The sequence below is a fragment of the Lepisosteus oculatus genome, chromosome 14 (genome assembly GCF_040954835.1).
Source record: "Lepisosteus oculatus isolate fLepOcu1 chromosome 14, fLepOcu1.hap2, whole genome shotgun sequence".
Lineage (NCBI taxonomy): Eukaryota > Metazoa > Chordata > Actinopteri > Semionotiformes > Lepisosteidae > Lepisosteus > Lepisosteus oculatus.
The window spans coordinates 52,484,683-52,497,335 of NC_090709.1; the positions used below are offsets into that span (position 1 = coordinate 52,484,683).

The window sequence follows — 12,653 nt, forward strand, 5'->3', positions numbered from 1 at the left end:
TTATAAGAACTCTGGACGTTTATACAGTGGAAGCCTGGTCCATTTCTTCTTCTGAACGAGACTATGGGAGTGAGTATTTTGACGTCGAACTGGGATTTAAATAGAGGAACACTACACTACATTGGGCTACACGTGTGACAAAGCGTTTGCTTTCCGACCTCTCGATAGCTCAATTGCTGGATCTTAAGACTATAGACAAAAACAGTGGGCATTTCTTATGTCCCTGGTTTGAATCCAGCTCGAAGGATGGTGTTTTCTTGTTCCTTAATCAAAAAGTGAAAATTGCGAATTTGTCTTTCACTTTGACTTTCAACCGAAAGCTCAGTATATAAAGAAGTAAAGGATCCTGTTCTGGATCCTAATCCTAATCCTCACGTCAGATTGTTTTGCTTAGACCTTTAAAATGTACACTGTGGACTGTTTGCTCTTCCTAACACAATTAAAAAGCCGCCGACAAACTTATCGATCGGGAGTTTAGTTCAGTGATAGCGCGCACTTAAGACGCTCCGTTTTCTATCGCCGGCATCTCTGTATTCTTTTTAAACGAGATATTTTTTATTCTTCGTGTGTGAATTTCAGGGAGACTCATAAACCCTTTGTCTGTTTTAAAGATACATTATTTTAAACCAGACAAAATGAAAGACGTAGTAACTAGACACACATACAAGACACATGAATAGTAGCGGCTCTGAATGCAATACAAACGCCAATGGCGCAATGGATAACGTGTCTGATTACGGATCAGAAGACTTTAGGTTTGTACTCCTTCCTGGTTCGTGAAGAAGCTTTTAAACCTCACTACTCAACACTGACATCGTAGGGTGTGCGGTCCTACACAACCTTACTATCGACTGGATGAGTCTTCTGTTCAATCTCCGATTCTTTCCGCACATTCCTGCTATTTCACCACCGTTATTGTAGGATAACAGCCACAGACACGAGAAGATATACTATTCCGAACAAATGTCTTAAACAATCTCGTTGAAAAAGGTGACAATACGTTTTTGTTTCTTTAACTTAACCTTACTTTTGCCTGTAAAGTTCACATTATTTTCTGTAGCCGCAAATCCCCAATATTTCTGCTGTCTCCCGAGAAACACAAGCGTGGAGTAAAATCATATTAAATAACACAACACATCCATTAATTTAACACCCAGATGTGACAGAACACATGTAAGACTTACACACAGCTTTTAATATGCTCTAGTGAATTTGCAGGTGTCCTGGGGAGGGAAGAGAACTGATATTAAGGAAATACATATTTAAAGGGGATGTAAGTCTTAAATGTGTTTTGTCACATCTGGGTGTTAACTGAATAATTGTTTAGCATTATTTATTGTGTTTTGACTCTATACTTGTGTTTCTCAGGAGACAGCAGAAATATTGATGTTTACATTTCTATTCACATTCCCGGTGATATTGACTGAGGTAATGCAGAAGCATGTTCTCTATAACAATAAACGGTGCGAGAAGACAGGAAGAAAGGCACCGCTAGGATTTGAACCCAGGATCTCCTGTTTACTAGACAGGCGCTTTAACCAACTAAGCCACGGCGCCGGCAGAATCCACCTCTTTTACTGCGACTTGGACACACCGCTCTGAGACACCTGCGTTCAGTAAGCGCTGAGTCTGGTGGCTGAGCACGTTGCCTCATTTACATTCAATAGGAGCCCCGGCACTAAGAGAAACGTATAGAAATGGGTTTTATCCGGCACTTTTCATGTCCAATGCACTTGACATCTCCTACGGGCGACAAAGTTCATTTACGACACCTTTCTTTCTTCTTTCAGCAGGAGTACAATAATGGCAACAACATGTTTGGAGTTCGGCATTTCATTTATTCTGCGGAAACATCGTATCGGAATGAACTGCCCGAGATAAAAGAGTAATTGCGGCTTCTGATCATTTTTACAGAGCATTGCGTTGTTCTGTTCATGCTGACTACACGCTTTAGATATGTCATTTACTGCAAGCGTTGCTTTTCCAGGTTTTCCTGAAATTCCTCGTATTTGAGCCAGCACTAAAATATTTCATTCCCGTCGCTGAATACATCGTGGAAACGGTATTTGCAACGGAATGCTGTCACACATGAAACCTCTTTGTTATTCGGTTCTGAAGTTTGAAAATGAAAATAAAACGGGGGTCACCTCATAGGCTTGAAAGAAGTCCAAGCAGCATAAAAACCCGTGAATTCTCACAAATTGCATTGTGCTGCACCTTTCTTCTGCTGCTGTTATAAATCTGCCTTAAACATTTGAATGCATACCTTACCGGTGCTAATCACATTCACGTGTTTATGAAGCTTTTTTCTGTCCGTGATGTTTTTGCTAAGCAGTTTCTCCGTTTTCCTCGTACTGTGATTGTCAGCGAGCACAACAAGACTGAAACAGTGTAAAGGCAGGTAAAGACAGGGTAAAACGCCTGACTGTCGGGAGTGGGATTTGAACTCGTGCCTCTATTTGGAGAGTGAAACACAAAGCTTAAAAGACACGAAGCTGTGAATTTGCTGTTTTAAACCGCTCGACTATCCTGAAAAAATGTGTGCTGATTGCACCAGTCGCATCCGATTTTCTGTAACTTTAGGACGATTGATACGACTGGACAAACACAATTTGTGGCGTTTAGCATGACATGGAAAACGGTACCGGAGCATTCGGGCCCGGACCACCAGACTCAGAGACAGTTTTTACACTCGCACTATCAAACTATTAAACTCCCAGCCTCTCTCACTCTCTCCTCACCTCTCACCTATGATCTGAACCTCACGGTGCCTTCTTTCTTACCAAAAACCCAAACACACATTGAAAATCTACCTCTACCATACATGTCAAAAGCTCACTCCCCATCATTTCTATCCCTTTATTTCATTCTTTTGATGCGTGTTTTTCGACATAACCTGTTACCTTTTTGTTGTTTTGCACACTACCTGTTGTTTTTTGCACATCGGCTGTTGTCTCTGTCTTTCTTTTATTATACAATTGTATTGTTGTTGTGTTTTTTTCTTTGTACTACTTATGTCCGAGAGCTAGCTAAATAGCATTCCGTTATACCATATACCTGCGTATGAGTATAATGACAATAAACTTGAACTTGACCTTTAAACTTGAACTTGCAGACAGTATATTATTTTATCGTTTACTCGGTTAAAAAAACACGGTCTTCTCGTTCCTAAGTCAGATTTTTAGTGCTTTCGAATGTTTCTTCCAACCTGGACTGACAGCTCACCAGATCTGTTTGTGATCAGACCATGGAGTGGGGGGCTGTACCAAGCGCATGTTCCTTCCAAAGCTGAGGCGATCATTCGGAAGATGGGTGTGAAGAGAGACAAGCTTTGTCGACTAAAAAGCAAGGCAGGATATGCACGAATACTAATCACTGGCAACAGTTATGTTCTCTTACTATTGAGACTCCTACATTGCAAGTTTTTTTTAAGACTTTGAAACAGTCACAGGTGGGTTTTGAAACCACAATCTTTGATTTACGAGACTGACGCCTTACCACTATTCCACTACACCTTTAAGGAAACATGGGAATAATGTTGTCCAAATTATTTTTTTTCTGAATCTGGTTTACATCGCCTGGAGGTAGCAACAACAATAAAAGGGATACTTAACAAGGAGATACGCTGTAGCAGTGCGACTCCAACAGATGCTCCTGAAGAGGCTGGAGGTTTAAGCCAGCTCCTTAGAGCACTCGGCCGCGTTACTATCAACAGCGGCTCTTCAGCTCTTGTTGTTTGACCTAGTGGTTTTATAAGGCGTGGAAACGACCGCAACTTCGTTTTCTGAGATGCTTTCTCTCACGTGGTGAAATCTCTACCTCTTTGGCATCTCTGGCTATAGTTCTTCTGTAGAGCACCTCTGCTTATAGTGCCCTTGAAGTCATTTTATTTTTACAGGAAGACGCATTCCCTAACGATCTCTCCTGTTTTAGAAATGCTTCATAAGGCGTGTTTGATTCAACGGACAAACAGTATACTAATTGTACAATGCAGATCCATGCGGCATTCGTACTGGATTTGACTGGGATTCTGAAATACTTCTTGAAAAGGTATTCAGATTTTCTTGAACCTATAATAAAAACACAGACCTGAAACTCCCTAGCTTCCAATCTCTGATGTTGCTGTCTCGGACGTGATGTTCTGCAGACGTGCAGTGTCCCTTTACTCTCGTTGTTTTCAAAACGACCTCCGTTGTCGGGCGCAGTTAAAGTGGAACTGGCCTGACTGCACAGGAAAGTACAGAATGATAAAATGTTTCTACGGCTCAAAATGTCCCTTTAGACCCTCGTCATGTCTCTGTGAGGAACGGGTAGGTAGAGAGGTTTAACAGATGCTCATGATGTTTCACACGGGGTGTTACCTGTTGTAGTGTTTCAAAAGATGTGTTAGCGGACCACAGATTATCTTGAAAAGATTTGGGTTTGCACTGGTTGGGATTCAAACCTGACTCAATTATTTGGAAGGCGCCTGTACCAACAACGCACTTCCGAGAAGCACCTGCAAATTATCACAATCCTCTCTCTCACCTACAAAGTTATGGAGACACAGACGTCCAATGAAAGCTCAAGGCTCCACTCAAGGCTTTATTCACTCAAGCCTCCACTCTTTTGTTGTGATGTCATTTTAATTAATATTAGCTTTGATAAGGTGTCATTTTTGCCTCTTAAAGGTAAAGTCTGCTCCTTTCTTCCTGGTATAGAAAGAACGTGTTCCATCTTTGTTTAAAAACACCACTAAAAGTAAATTATTCAGCTCTACCGCCTGTGTGCATTGACAAGACATCTCAAAAGGACATATTAAATAAGAACACGATCCTTCCTGTTACCATTCCTGTGGTTGGGGCGTCGTTTCACCCTTTTACGTGAAATCATCAGCACTGCTGTTTTTCTATGCATAGTTTAATCAAGAGCACTTAAAAGATGCAAAAAGCTTTCAAATAAAATATAATTGAAAGACAGTCGAGTAAGGAGGTAGAAAAAAAGCACTCCCCCATCTGGGAATCAACCACCGTCGCCCATGTAACTGGATGCAAAAATAACAGATTAATTTGTGCCGTCTCTTGAAGCTTCGATGCGATTATTTTTCCTTCCTTATTTTTTCATTCCTATGAATTTACTCTGTAGTAGAAGAAATGCGAAAGTGGGAAAGTGCAGGCATTCTTCGTGAGTGGTGTGATCAGTGAGCATTTGCACATCTCTAAGTCTGTTCCGTAACGTTTTTAATCGGGGATGTAGCTCAGTGGTAGAGTGCATGCTTCGCATGTATGAGGTCCCGGGTTCAATTCCTGGCATCTCCAGGTGCTTTATATTACAGTACTCACATCGCAATCTTCTGTTGAGTGAGAACTCTTTGCTTGTGTTCAGAGAGAGCCAGGTTTACACAATTAAATGCAGGCACACTCGACGTGCTGCAGAGTTGCGCTGCTGTTTTAAATGTACCTCTTTTAGTTCTGTTAAATCCTAAATTATTTGAACTAATAATTTAGTTCAAATTCAGGAAATCCTGAGATTGCTTCACACTTGTCATGGCTGTTGCAGAAAACACCTGTTGAATCTCGCCCGGGATTTCCTGAGAGATCATTCAGCGAGCGAATCCTCCTTCTGAACTCCGCACTAAACTGAAAGCTTCACGAACTCCTCACTGCGTGTCCTGTACTGTTACAGGACACGAAAGTGCTTTCGTGTAGATGTGAAACACTGCCATAAACACACTTTGAACTTTTTCCATTTGTTAAGGAAAATGCAAAAGAGCATGACAAGTATTGAACGTATAAAATATCCATGGCACAACTCGAGAAAGTACTGAAGGACTACACATCGACTTTTGATGATTACAAGAGATTCAAGAAACACAATCGTCCGCAGCTTGGTTTGGATCCTGAACTCTAGAGTTAAAAGAACATAAGCGACGGATATGACCTATAAACTCTCTGAATTGTCTTATAGTTTATGAAATAAAACAATTTCTTAATAAATTCTAACTGTTGATAGACGATTTATTGAATTTTAACAAAATCACAATTACAAACTTTTTCGGTTAAACTGTTATTCACATACTCTAACGTAAATAAACGTGTGTCTTCCGGTGTGTGAGCCAATTTCTCCAACAAATATTTATTAGTCTGTCGGGAGGCTGTGCAAGGTGTTAAGAAATAGAATTTCGAAAAGACAGGCTCCCTAAGCTTAACATCAAGGCAGTTTTCTCTACAGATATGCTCTTTAAATTTCAGCAGTGTTGCAACTCCCTTTATAAAGGGTGTGCACACGTATACAACCAAGGCATTGAAATATTTTTTATTGTTCCAAAAAACGTTCCATTTGTTTTCTTTTTAATGTTGTTGATTAAAAGATTTTATTAAATGAGAAAAAAATCTGAATGTGAAAAAAGGTCAAAATGCTATTGAAAAAAATCAGTAATGTGAGGAAAGATGGATTGTGGGAGCCCCTTAACTACCCATGTCATGCTGTATTTCTCACTCATTCTACTGGGAGTGGTGCTGTCGCTTCTGGATAAAGTCTGTCAGTGGTCATTGCAGACGGGTCAGGTATGACTACTCTTCGGCACAAGAGACACGTGACTCGCGAGGATCCAGACAGTGTAGTCTATCTTTCAGAGCCCGGATAGCTCAGTCGGTAGAGTATCAGACTTTTAATCTGAGGGCCCAGGGTTCAAGTCCCTGTTCGGGCGGTTGTGCTGTTCTTAAGTATGTTGTGAATGTCATTCTAAATAGTCTTTTATCTTTCACTCTTCTAGCTGTACTGTGGTTATTTTAAATGTCCATTACTTGTATTTACAGTAGTGTATTTAGTGTTTCATTTCACAAACCGAAAATGTTCAAGTAGATCTTGTCACTCTACTCCACGTAATCATCTAGATTAAATCACAGTAGAGTACAGAACACGCAGTGAGGAGCTCACACAGTGAGTACTCTTGAATACGACAAGAGGAAAGGCACACTGCACATCTGCAGAACATCACGTCCGAGTTTACAGTGACAGCAGAGGTTGGAAGCGACGTAGTTTTTTATTACTCGCTCGCTGAACGATCTCTCAAGAAACCTCGGTGGAGATTTAACGGGTGTCTAATAATCACGTTCAAAAAGGTGACGATAAGTTTTTTTTTAACTAGGTAGCCTTAATGGCAACACGGTGTGAGTAGATCTTAAAGCAGCTGCAGACAGAGTACCCGTAATGGCAACACAGTGCTTTGAGTTCGGCTTTTCTTATTTCTTCGGTAGAACCAGTGGTATCGGAATATACTGATCCGGATAAGAAGCGCTTTCGGTTTCTGATCATTTTTATTGAGCGCTGCTATGGTCTTAGGCGTTGCGTTCAGGTCGCAGTTAACCCTGGAGACGTTTGTTAAAATCTCACTTCTAATAAAGAGGTCTTTCTCGTTAGAGTAGAAACGATAGAAGCCTTAAGCGGGAAAAAAATCACAACATCTCGCATTTCACGTGTTTAATGTTAACTGTCTCAGTGGTTGCCTCGGTGATTGATGGCTCGTCTCCCTCGCAGGGTGACGGTAAACTTCTTCTGAGAGAGAGTCTCCCACGCACGGCTTTTCTTTATCAAGAGCTGAGACAACAGAAACAGACTTCCAACTGACATGAATTACTTCTTGAGCGTTTATGACCGTCTTTAAAAGCTGAGGGCAGGTGAAAAAGTCTTTGGAAATGAGGAAATGACTGCTGACAGTAAACAGAGCTGACACTCAGCTGCAGACAAGCGCTCCTCTTTAGTATAGTGCTGAGTACCCTCGCTTGTTGCGCGGGAGACCGGGGTACGTTTCTGTGACAGATCGCTGGTTTAATTTTTTAACAACCTGAGTTCACTTAAAAAATGTGTACTGTGTCCTACGTTTCGGACTAGTTACTGCGGTAGAATATGGAGATCATCTCCAGCTTTGAGCTCAACTGCAACAAGAAGTCCTGCTAAATGTAGTATAGTGAGTAGACATCGCGAGACAACAGAACGAGAGAGTAGAAGGCAGGAATATATGGTGTAAGGGTGTGATCTGTGTAGTTAATAAAATAGTTAAAATAATATAAAAACGTCTCTTTATTAAGATACACAACATTTATGGCGACGAGAGATGAGTGCTTGACGGATTCAAAGCGAGCAGAACACTGCAGATTTTAGTTCTCTTGCTGGTAGAAACGAACTTCTGAATTTTCGGACTTTTCGTTTAGCTTGCGCCATGGAAGGCATTACTCGCAAATAGAGCGTGAAGCCTTGGGTTGTGTTTGGGCAGTGGAACATTTTAGGACATATTTTAGGGGAGGCAAGTTCACACTTCAAATGGATCATAAACCCCTCATTTACATGTTCAATCCCAAAAAGGCAACATTGTTACCACCCAGGATACAAAGACTTGGATTGAGATTACAGCCGTATGATTGCAAAATTGAACACATAGTAGGGAAAACCAATGTTGCAGACTCATTGTCACGTCTTCCTTTACCAGACACAGAAGACACTGGTTACGTAGATACCTATGTTGATAGAGTGCTTTCAATCAGCACTTATGAATGGCATCCACTGACACTTGAGGAACTTAAACAAGTAACAAACGAAGATGACACATTGAAATTGTTGATGTCCATGGTGGAAAAAGGACAATGGTCTAATCCAATTCCAGATGAACTGCAGCCATACCACAGGTGTAGGTTGGAGTTATCTACATATGATGGACTGCTTTTAAGAGGACAGAGGATTGTGTTACCGAAAACAAAAATCAGACAAGCATTGAAAATAGCACATGAGACACATCAGGGTGTGGTTCGTACAAAACAGTACCTGAGAAGCAAATTTTACTGGCCCAACATGGACAGTGATGTTGAAAGACTAATCAGGAATTGTTCCACTTGTGTGTTGAATCAGCCATTGCAGGAGGATCAACCTCTCCAACCACTTGAATTACCAAGGCCTTGGACAAAATTGGGCATTCCCATTCAGAATGAATACATATTGACTGTCATAGACTATTATACTTCTTAACCTGAGGCGGTTGTTGTATCAGACATATCTTCAGCCACAGTTATTAGAGAGCTGATGAACATCTTTGCACGATTTGGTTATCCACTAGAGGTAGTAACAGATAATGGCAGGCAATTCATAGGACAGTTGTTTGAATCATTTCTGACTAATTGTGGAATTAAACACATCCGTGCATCACCTTACTATCCGAGATGTAATGGCAAAATTGAAAGATTTCACAGATACGTGAAAAAGGCCTTAAGAGCAGCTGTGACAGAAGGAAAAAAGAGAGAGAGGAACTCCCTAAGATTCTGCTGACTTATAGATCAACACCACACAGGGCATCTGGAGAAACCCCAGCTAATCTTATCTTTGGGCGTGATATCCGGACTAAATTACCAAACGTGGAAAAGAAAGAAGAAGAGCCAAGGGACATTCAAAAGACAAAAGATATCCATAGACATCATGAGGAGTATGCACACAAAATGAAATTATATGCAGACCAGACACGGATCATAACTTCAAGGTCAGTGACATAGTGTTTGTGGCTGGCCTAGACACCGGTAAATTGGATGCCAAGTTCAAAGACACTCGCTATGTGTTATTGAGAAACACCTCTTGTAACTCTTTTGAGTTAGTGAATGTGGAAGATGGCTCAAAAATAATGAGAAATGTAAAACAACTTTGACACGCTCCTCCATTGGATCTTGATTTTGAATCTGCAGAAACAGAAAATGCTGAGAATACAGGACTTTCTGACGTGCAGGAAGTGCCGAGTCCTCAGACAGTGGAGAGTACATCCGTAGGAGAGCCAGTAACTTTACCCAGAAGTAACGTAACAACCATTAGTGGCAGGGTTATCAGGAAACCGGCTCATTACAGAGACATTTAAAAATACAGGACTTGCATAGCTCTCCAAATGTTAAATTGCCCTATTTTGTTTGTGTTATCTATGTAGATGTTGCTTAGACTGCTAGAAATGAGGTGATATTTAGAAGTGACTTAAGTAGAAATTGAACTAAAATTTGGGTTGGTACGCATAGAAATTGTTGTAAAAAAAGATGAATGTATTGAATAGAAATGAAAGGGTTTATATACATTTTGTTGTAATAGTTAATAACCGTTTACTGTGTGTTGATATAAAATTGTTACAATTGTATGGTAAAGTTATAGACTTTAAAAATAACAAAGGAAGGGATGTAGTATAGTGAATAGACATCGCGAGACAACAGAACGAGAGAGTAGAAGGCGGGGAACATATGTTGTGAGAGCGTGATTTGTGTAGTCAATAAAATAGTCTAAATCATATAAGAAAGGCTCTTTATTAAGATACACAACATGCTCGATAAGCTACTGGACATACCCGCCCCTCCTCACACAGACCGTGGAAAAGCTCCCGAGTGGGAGGGCTCGCTCTTCCTCCCAGGAGCTCTTGGACACGACGCCCAGACAGGGCGCGGGGAGCCGCCGCCTGCAAACACGGCTCCAGGCAGGACTCCACTCCGCAGGAGCCGCAGAGCAGAGCAGAGCAGAGGAGATGGGGGCAGCTTAGCTCCTGTGCAGAGACTTGAGCTGTTGTTGCTGTGGACGCTGTCTTTTCTTTTCACGGGGTAGGAGTGAATGTTGAGTTGCCCTTAGAAATGAAGCAGAGCACTTCAACGTTCGATCTGTCTCCCAGAATCACCAGGGCACACGGGTGTGTGTGTGTGTGCGCCCTGGTGATTCTGGGAGACAGATCGAACCTGGGCTAAAAGAGAGGGGGCTTAGCCCTCTTGCATTTGCTAGTTCGAAGTTGTACAACCCATTTGTATCTGCTAGGCGGCACAGTCGTTGTGCACAAAGAACGCTTTGAAAAGCGTCAAAAGCAAGTCATTCCGAGTTGGTCGGTTGTGTTTTCCGTTCCGACGCGAAATGCTGAAATGATCTCTCGGCTCCTCGGTTGTCATTTCTGCTCTGTAAAGGAATCACAGTACACGTCGGCTTCCAGCATGGTGGGTCAAGACACGATGCCTGGGGTCAGAGAGAGCGATGTCTTCCTTGTTAGTATAGTGGTGAGTATACCCTCAAACTCATATCTAACATAAACGAGTGAATTGGCCAAATCGATTACAGACTCACCTAATTGCAATGAAAAGCATCTGCTCATCTTAACGCGCTCTACCAGTGTACTTTTGAAACCATCCGCCATTTCAATAATTCTATGAGTGACTGTGTCTTTCATAGGGGGCAGCAGGTCGAGCTGTTTACCAGCTTTCTTTCACACATAATACATGTCAGCTCTTTTGTTAACAGTAAATAAGGGTGTTCAAAAAAAGTGTCTGTTTATTAGGTGTAAAAATTCCTTAACGTCTTTGATGCTGTCATCAAAGATAAACTGCAATCAGCAAAGATAAAAGGATAATAATCTTTGCATACTGCCCTGTCTTTCTCACACCTGAAGAAGGCTCCACAGCCGAAACGGTGTGTTTCCTTTCTTCTCTTTTCAACATGGAATAATCCTTTACTTGTTCCTTTGCAGCCTACGCATGCTGACGCAGCTACCCACCTGATATACTGTATAACATTCCTATAATCACAACTATGAATTTCCACTGTGGGTATTACATGTCACAACGCAGAAATGCAACAGTGACGTGTCGTAATTACAAATGTACATGATAAGTGATTTTGTCTCTCCTACCTTAGTGTCGGAATATTAGGATGTTCTGGTGACAAGGAAGGAGGGAAAAAGTAAATCAGCAGAAGGGGTGCTATTTTGTTGACTGTTAATCCTTACATGTTCAGAAGGTCATATTTAAAAAATGGTACAGTAAATTTTCTTATACTTAATGATTTTCATAATTTGTCACATTACCTCAGTGGCAGAATTGTGAGACTATTTTATAATCAGGAGGGAGGGTCATAGCAATAAGCAGAAAGTGCCATCACCCTTTGCTCATCTTCGGTTAACCATATTCTCACATGCCATGTTCTAAATGTCCCATTGTAGACGCCATATTAACATTTCTTGCAAAATGCAAGATTTTGAGACTTTTAATAATCAGAAGGCAAGGTCGTGGTAAATATGCAGAAAATGCCAGTGAATTAATGGTTTGCTTTCGTCTTATTTACTTGTCGTCTAACATGCCAGTTTGTGTTATTGTGAGTTTTGAAAATTGGTTTTCGATTTTCTTAAATGTGTTTCATACAAAAATGCAATTTGGATAATAATTATTTACATATTCCTCTTTACTGTCCAGTAATCCACTCGGATTAGTATTTTTAAAAATAACTATAGAGAGCCATCTACAGGCGAAAGGCGGCATAACATCACAGTAGCATCTTATAAGGTGGAACGAAAAATGCGAATAAGAAGGTGGCGAATAAGCAGCCAACTTCAGCTTCGTTAATGCAACAGGATTGGGTGAGGTGGAAAAATATTTCTTCCTCTGAATCCTAACATTTTTGTAGTTGTTCCAGGACTGCTCGCCCCAGATAAAGCTGCCAATACATCACTTGTTTCTACTCCATCAATATCAGCAGTGTTATCGGTACTAAGCTCCGCAGCGAGCCTTCCCTGCAGCGGAGCGTGGAAACTTTCTCCCCGCGCTGCAGGAGTTGTGTGCGCTGCAGCGGTGCCGAGAGAACGGCACAAAAGGCAGCAGGCTCTGGAGAGCGGGTAAGAGACGGAGCCT

General features: G+C 41.3%; 3 non-coding genes across 3 annotated transcripts; 2 read left to right on the forward strand and 1 right to left on the reverse strand.

Annotated features, from left to right (window-relative positions):
• Positions 1 to 1,483: 1,483 nt before the first annotated feature.
• trnat-agu (transfer RNA threonine (anticodon AGU)) lies at positions 1,484 to 1,557 on the reverse strand. The gene has a single exon. It is a non-coding gene; the product is annotated as a tRNA-Thr (tRNA).
• A 3,668-nt stretch (positions 1,558 to 5,225) lies between these two features.
• On the forward strand, positions 5,226 to 5,297 carry trnaa-cgc (transfer RNA alanine (anticodon CGC)). Its single transcript has one exon. It is a non-coding gene; the product is annotated as a tRNA-Ala (tRNA).
• Positions 5,298 to 6,615: 1,318 nt separating this feature from the next.
• Positions 6,616 to 6,688, forward strand: trnak-uuu (transfer RNA lysine (anticodon UUU)). Its single transcript has one exon. It is a non-coding gene; the product is annotated as a tRNA-Lys (tRNA).
• The last annotated feature ends 5,965 nt before the right edge of the window (positions 6,689 to 12,653 follow it).